Source organism: Xiphophorus couchianus, chromosome 13 (assembly GCF_001444195.1).
Source record: "Xiphophorus couchianus chromosome 13, X_couchianus-1.0, whole genome shotgun sequence".
NCBI lineage: Eukaryota > Metazoa > Chordata > Actinopteri > Cyprinodontiformes > Poeciliidae > Xiphophorus > Xiphophorus couchianus.
In genome coordinates this window covers 26735847-26744007 of record NC_040240.1, presented here as the reverse complement: position 1 = coordinate 26744007, position 8161 = coordinate 26735847, and positions in this window count along the sequence as shown.

The window sequence follows — 8161 nt, the reverse complement described above, 5'->3', positions numbered from 1 at the left end:
AGCTTCCACATAGAAAACGACAGACCACAAAGCCTATAATATTCTCGCTATACTTAGAAATGACTAAACATGAAGAACATAAATAAGTGTTTTATCTTGAACGCGCAGAATAACAAAAACTTAAGCTTTTTGTTATACTAGTTGTATACATGTTTCTTTTAATACGTTGGCCAACCGTAAACTATCCCTGAACTTCTTCATTTTATCACTATGGGCATAAAAAAAATCTATTCCATCCACCCATCAATGCATTATGACATTCTTATCCTTGTGGAGTCACGAGCAGGTCTGCTGAGTTGGTGCCAATCTCCAGCAGTCATCGGGCGAGAGGGGGTCACACTCCATCGCATTTGTTCCCTTTTAGATTGCTAATTGTAAGTCCTTTGACAAATGCATTCCAATCAGCGATTCAAATATTATACTGCCTTAGCAATCTTACAATACAAACTTTACTTAAGGCTACAAGGGCGGAGCTAAGATGTGGAGGAGGGGTGAATAGGGTGGAGGAGGAGAAGAGGGGAGGCAGGTACCTCCCCAGGGGCCTAATGCATTGCAATGCATTTTTGCACAACTGCACTGTGGCACACTTGCTGTACATATATTTACATATACATACTGTATCTACATTTTTTGAATCTTTGCAAGGACTGCTCTAAGTTGCTTTTTATATTGACAGCATGTTATTTTTTATTTTTATTTTTATTTTGTCTACAATTGCTATTCAGTGGTGGTTGTTGTGTGTCTTGTATCTATGCTGCTGTAACTTCGAAATAATTTCCCTGCTGGGATGAATAAAGTAATTAGACTTAGACTTAGACTGACTTTATTGTCATTTTGCATGCACAGGGTGTATACAGAACGAAATGTCGTTGCATACGGCTCAGGACAATGTTTTGAGGTTCCATTGTTGTGAGGTTACTCCAGAATAAAATAAAATACAGTATAAAATATGAATATAAATATGAATATAAAATATAAAGTGCAGGACTGACAGTAAAATGGAAGTTACTTAGCTCTGTACATGTGCAAGGTATAAAGTGGAGACCAGATTTTGAGTGCAGTCCAGTTAAGAGTTCAGCAGTCTGATGGCAAGTGGGAATATGCTGTTTCGGAACCTGGTGGACCTGCACCGGATGCTGCGGAACCTCTTTCCAGAGGGCAGCAGGGAGAACAGGTTCAACAGGGAGAACAGAATAGAATTCTATTCTATTCTATTCTATTCTATTCTATTCTATTATTCTAATGTATAAAGTGTGCTTATGCACAAAAAATATGCGGTGCCATATTTTATGCACAAGTCGGCATGTATAAAAATGAACTTTGCTCAAAGTCTGATAAACGCACACTTTTTCCCTGGTGTGAAATTGTGCGGCAGCCACTCAAACTTTTTCTTTGAACAATATCAAACTACAAAGCTTCAAAACTCACCTAAATACACTGAAATTTGACTACATTCATTGTTATTTAGACCAAGAAGCATCAGAGCCGATGTTATTTTCATGATTTTAATATTTTATTGCTTAGACACAATGAAACTGAACCGCACACAAAATGAAGAAAATAAAAATTAAAGGATGTGAACACCTCATTCGAACGTAAATAATAATTTTCCTCAGTTTTTGTCTCATAAAGATGTAACGAGTCTGCATTCACTCACCTATCCAACAGGGGACAGTCATGTTACACACATGTTACACACTCACCAACAGGGTGAGTGTGTAACGACAAGACAAGAGGGGGTCCCCTCTTGGTCGTGCTCTAAATCATGTTAAAAACCATCTGGAAAACTTTCACACACGACGCTTTTTCACACACTGCACTTAACAATAAAAAGGGGCCTAAAGAAGCCTTTCAGACTATAGAGTGGCTGAAAAACAGGCTACTTTGAGATCAATCCAAGATCTAGAAACACACTTTGGTATTTTCTGTGGCAATCAGTGGCGCAAAAAGTGGGTATGCAGGGTATGCAACGCATAGGGGCGCTGCACTAGAGGGTGCGCCAAAACCCTGTCTCGAAAAATGTTTTTTTCTTGTTGGCATTTTCTATAATTAACAGAATGAAATGATCAATAACAGGGGAACAGCACTGATTAGGCGCCCCTCTGCTCCTTCACCTCCCCTCCTGTCGCTCTCCCTTCCCATACAGGTGGCTGTGCACGCGCCCCTAAGAGTACGCAGGCGCGTTTTTTTTTTTTTAAATTTTAGACTACCACTCGTAGTGCACTTGACAAAATGGAGCGGCAGAAAAAAAGCTGTCCGGGGCGCAAAACAGAAAAAGGAAAAGGGAGAAGGATAAAGATGTTGGCGGGATGAAAAAAAGCCTTTCAATGTGGTTGAAAGATAGTAGGTAAGAACCGTCAGTGTATTAGCAGGACAGGAGGGTTGTAAATAATCAAGTTAGCTAAAGCTAGCAGCTAGCCTAATACGGAATCGTCCCATATTTGGCTGTTAAAAGTTGCCTCCCCTATCAAACCATTAAGGGACGCGATTTGTTTTGTATTTCTATGAATATCTGATACATAAACCTGTCACAGACACATAACCGCGCACTAAGTAAGAATGACCGAAATAAAACTACGGAAATATTAACACAGGAAAGCTAAAGCTGTTGTGGCAGCAGTGCCCAGCTATGGTCCAACACTTAGCCCTCCTGGGTGCATTTTTTTCACTCATATGTATTATGGATTCTTTAATTAAAGATGAGTTGTTCAAGTTCATGTGTGTATCAGACAAATTAGTCATCAGAGTCACTAAAGCCCTTAAACTCAAAAAGGTTGGTGACCTATTTTACCAACCTTTTTGGCAGGGGGACACTTGAGTTTAAATATCTTATTCAATACCACTACAGTGGTGTTGTGATGTATCTGATAAGTCAGATCAGATGTAATGTCCAATCAGTAACTGTTATCCAACAAGGAGATGATTTAAATTAAAGTTTAATTTCTATTGTAGTTTGACTGCTGTATTTTTTAAGCCTATTTAACACAAAATTTATGTCATTCAGCTGTGATGGTGGAGAGAAAGAAGAGAAGATGATGAAAGAGGAAGAATCAGGACAGACAGGGGAAGGCAACAGGTTGGTCTAATGCAGGTGGAAGTGAGGAAGCAACTAGTCCATCTCAAGCACAAATTTTTAAACATTATTTTTAAAAACGGTAAGATCTGTAATTTTTACAACTATTAATGCTTTTTTGACCACATGACTTAGTGGAGAACACCACAGACAAGGGATGAAGGAGACAGACATGAGGTCAGTGATAGAGGAGACAAGTGATGAGATCAGGTAGGCATTAGGAAAGCAACAAAAACCTATATAAACCAAAAACCTAAACCATGATGGTTTGAGTTTCTGATGACCATCTTTGATTGTGTTCTTTTTTGGAGGAAATTAGTGCAGGCAGTCATGGTGAGTCAACCACGAGAAAGGAGAATGAGAAACAGAAAGGTGCAGATGAGGGAGAGGAAGAGCAGAGAGGACTAGTTGATGAAGAGAGAGAGAAGCACAGAGCTGCGGAGGAGAGAGCCGAGACAAGGCTTTATTCAGAAGAACCATCTGAATGGCCTTTACCACACAAAATGGGGGACACATTTAGGCAGTACATGGTTGTAAATGGCCCACAGAAAGTTTCTGATGGTCCATATCCAAGATCAGAGAAGAATAAGAGGTGTTTTTCCAAAGCATACTGTTTTCGTTTACTGTCTAATGGAGAGAAAGTTGAACGAGATTGGTTACTGTATTCTAAAAATACTAACAGAGTCTATTGTTTTGCATGTAAGCTTTTTAGTGAAGCTAAAGTTCTTGACACATGCCTTGTGGAGGGGTATAATAACTGGCGATGTCTTTCAAAAACACTGAAGCACCATGAAACCAGTAGTTCTCACATAAATGCTTATCTGACGTGGAAAGAAATGGCATCTCGCTTACGCCTAGGTAAGACTATTGATAGTGAACTGCAGAAAACCATGGCAGCTGAAAAAGCACACTGGAGAAGTGTGTTGACTAGAGTTATCGACTGCATACTTTTCCTTGCAGAGAGAAACTTGCCACTAAGGGGGAAAAATTCTCAGTTAGGAAATCCTAAAAATGGAAATTTTCTGGGAATCCTTGAGCTCATATCACGATATGATGTAACACTGGCAGAGCATCTTAGAAAGGCTGCCTCCAAACAAACCACTGGATATCTGACATGGTGCACTCAGAATGAATTTTTAGATTCAATATCAGAGTGTGTTTTGAGTAAAATGTCTGCCAAGATCAAGTCCTCTAAGTACTTTGCAGTGGAACTGGACTGCACACCTGATATTTCAAAGCAAGAACAGGCCTCAGTCATCATTCGATATATTGATACAGATGAGAAGAAAAAAGTCACTATTGCAGAGTCATTTGTGGGGTTCACTGCTGTGAAGGACACAACTGGGAAAGGCCTCACACATACACTCACAGAAGTACTGGAGAGTCTGGGGTTGGATTTGGCTAATTGTAGAGGGCAAAGTTACGACAATGGCTCCAATATGAGGGGAATAAACAAGGGTGTTCAAGCTTTAATACAACAGAGATGTACAGAGGCCCTATTCATCCCCTGCTGTAGCCACAGCCTGAACCTTTTGTTATGTGATGCAGCCTCATCTAGCAGAGAGTGTCTAACTTTCTTTGTCACTGTTCAAAGATTGTACACAATATTTTCATCTTCTGTGAAGAGGTGGGACATTCTCACAGAGTTTGTCGACATCACATTGAAGCCTCTGAGTGACACCCGGTGGGAAGCAAAGATAGACTCTGTCAAAGCTATACGTTTCCAGATGGGGGGAATTTTAGATGCACTTCAATAGCTTGAAGAAGTGGTAGGAGACAGCAAGGCACTACAAGCAGCAGATGTGTCAATGGACACAGCCATTAGGCTAATCGAGTCTCTAAAAGAGTTTTTACTCAAGTATAGAGAAGAGGGCTTTCAGAAGTCACTCGACATTGCAGGCAAGATAGCCATTGAAATGGATGCTTCTCCTGAGTTCAAAGAGAAATGACTTAGGAAGCAAAAGAAGTTCCCAGATGACAATTCATGCCCTGGTCATCATGAAAAGGAACCCACAAGGCACTTCAGGTGCATGGTTTTCAATGTTATTGTTGACACACTCCTGCAAGAGCTTTCTGAGAGGTTTTCCAATTTTCAACTTGTGTCTGAGAAATTTAAATTCATCACTAGAATGGAACACATGACAAAAGCTGACCTGGAGGAATCAGTGACCACATATGCCCTGACCACCTGTGATGTTTCCAGAGATATCATTCAAGAAATATACCCAGCAAGCCGTCTACTGAAGGGTTACAAGGCTCTAGAAAAGTTAAATTTCCTCATTCAAGAAAACCTTGATTTGGTATTCCCAAATTTGACAGTAGCCCTTAGAATATTTTTAACCATGCCTCTCACAGTTGCATCTGCAGAGAGATCATTTAGCAAGCTGAAGCTCATCAAAATATACCTCCGTTCAAATATGAGCAATGATCGCTTGTCCCAGTTAGCAGTGATCTCTATCGAAAACAATGTGGCACGGTCTATTTCATTTGATGCTATAATTGACAAATGGGCAAGTGCAAAGTCACGGAATGTAACAATTTAAATTCCATAAATGTTAAAACTCTGACATAGAGTTCAGGCTGTTAAGATTTCATATTTCCAAAACACAAAATGTTGAGCACTGAGTGCCCTTGCTGTTAAATTGCTGTTAAATATTTGTACTCTAATAAACTTCTTATTTGCTTATGATTGAAAAATTCACCTGATATAATATGTGAAAATGTATGTTCTAAGTGCATGACTAAGGGAGGAAACCTGACAAACGGGGCGGAGTGGTTCGGGGAGGGGGTGCGCCGAAGATATGTTCGCATCCACCTCAAAAATATGGAGTTGCGCCCCTGGTGGCAATATATAAGAGTTTAATTTAAAGAGGAATTTAAAGGCAGTACTTGGAAAAAGAAATAAGAATAAAATGTAATGTAAAAAGGTCAGAAGTAAATTGTTTTCTTCTTCTGTGTTTTCATTAATCAATTTTCTTTAGTTCCCAAACATTCATTAGCAACTTTTAAAACGTATTTCAACCAAATTTAAAATTAACATTTGTCCTCTGTCTTTATTTAAAGAAATGCATTTTGTTTGACAATTTGTATTACAGAAAAATATGAGGCTACACAATATAACTTTTTTTTACACTTGTTGCTTCAATCTATATTTATAGGAATGGATTTTATTTGTTGATTTGCATTTCAATCTGGAGAGACTCAGATAAAGTGGCCCCCTTCTTCACCAGTCTTAAACCCCATGGACAACTTGTGGGCTCTTCTTAAATGGGAGATTAAAGGTGAAGGAAAGCGGTACATGTTTCTGAACAATGTCTGGGAGGCTGTGGTTGCTGCTGTATAAAAAGTCAACAGATCGGCAACTGACAGGATCCATGAATGGAAGGCTTATAACTGTTACTGAAAAGAAGGGTGGCGATACTGGTCAGTGATTTGAGTTCCATGTTTATTATTCTCACTATAACAGATGATAACAAGTGAGATGGGAACATTTTCAGTTTTAATTCAGTTGTATAATAATTCTGCACACTAATAGTTGCCTAATAATTGTGCACACATAAATATTGTCCTGAGAAAACTAAAATCTCACTTATACTTACTTAAATATTCAGGTTTGAGAGGTTATTAACATTTTGGACTGACCGAGAGGCTGTAGTTGTCCAACAATAAAATGAAACCTCAATACTACAACTTTTGTTATAATTGTTTACACAGTGTAGATGATCATATCTGGTACACACATACCAACAGATTACTTTTTCCAACACATGTGATTTATTTACAGTCAACTATGATATACTTATCACAACCTATATTTATTGGAATGCATGTTTTTGTTGATTTACATTACAGGACCCCATTTGGTTTTATATGGAATGACAAAACTGAAAAGAAAAGTAATAAGTGTTATGGATTAAAAAGATTCTGTGATTTCCTCTATCTCTCTTATCTGCTTACAACACATACCGCTGCTGCCTAACCATAACCATATCATTTAAGACTGGTACATAAACAAACTGAAACTGATTACACTACCCTTTAGGGATGCAACAGAATGAGAAGAATAAAAGCTAAACTCGCTCTACAATCTATGCTTCACTTGGTGTCAGCCTGTGGACAAAAATCTTGTGTAATAACGGATCAGGCTGAGACTCTGGCAAATGGCAAAGAGCAAAGCTTTATTTCATCTGCAGACGGAGAACAAACACAGCAGCAAGCTGCTCCGAGTTCTGATTTGGAGCTGCAAGCCCTCACAATATATAGAACTCATGTTACACAATGTAGTCATTCCAGTTTCTGTTGAACAATATACAAGCCACTTAATCACACTGGAGGGTCAGTTAACTCCTTGGATGATAAACATCTTCTTGTCCAACAAGAAGATGTTCAAATATGTGAGTTTCCAAAAAATCAGGTTTGCTAATGGAACAATTTCGCATAACAAGAACATTGTCAAACCAGAATATCCAGTGGGTGCATCAATTTCTTAAAACTCAGCTGGTGATTTTCCATAGGGAAACTACTTAAGCCTCAGAACTTCTATCTAAACCAGGGGTCTCAAACTCCAGTGCTCTAAAAGTCCTGCAACTTTTAGATGTGCCTCTACTGCACCACACCTGAATAGAATAATTAGGTCATTAGCAAGACTCTGGAGAACTGATCTACACAAGGAGGAGGTAATTAAGCCATTTCATTCCAGCGTTTTGTACCTGTGGCACATCTAAAAACTGTAGGACAGCGGCCCTCGAGGACTGGAGTTTGAGACCCCTGATCTAAACTATCTGTTCTTTTCTGTTAACAAATTCTGGTGCCTTGCTGTTGCTATCAGCCTGCTGCAATTACTGCAGGGAGAGGTCAACAAGAAACCTATCTAATTGGTTCTGCAGATACTCTCTGGTCTTCATACTCTAACAGGCTGGACAAAACTAATGTGGTTAAAAGAATTAAATAAAATTAAGAGAAATAATAAAACAATTTTTACTTCACAAGCCCTAAAGTGAGCTGAGTGAAGTTCAGTGCCGGACGGTGAATATCACTCTGTTTTTGTTCCATTTGTTTGACTTGTAACATTTGATCATTTTTCAGCAT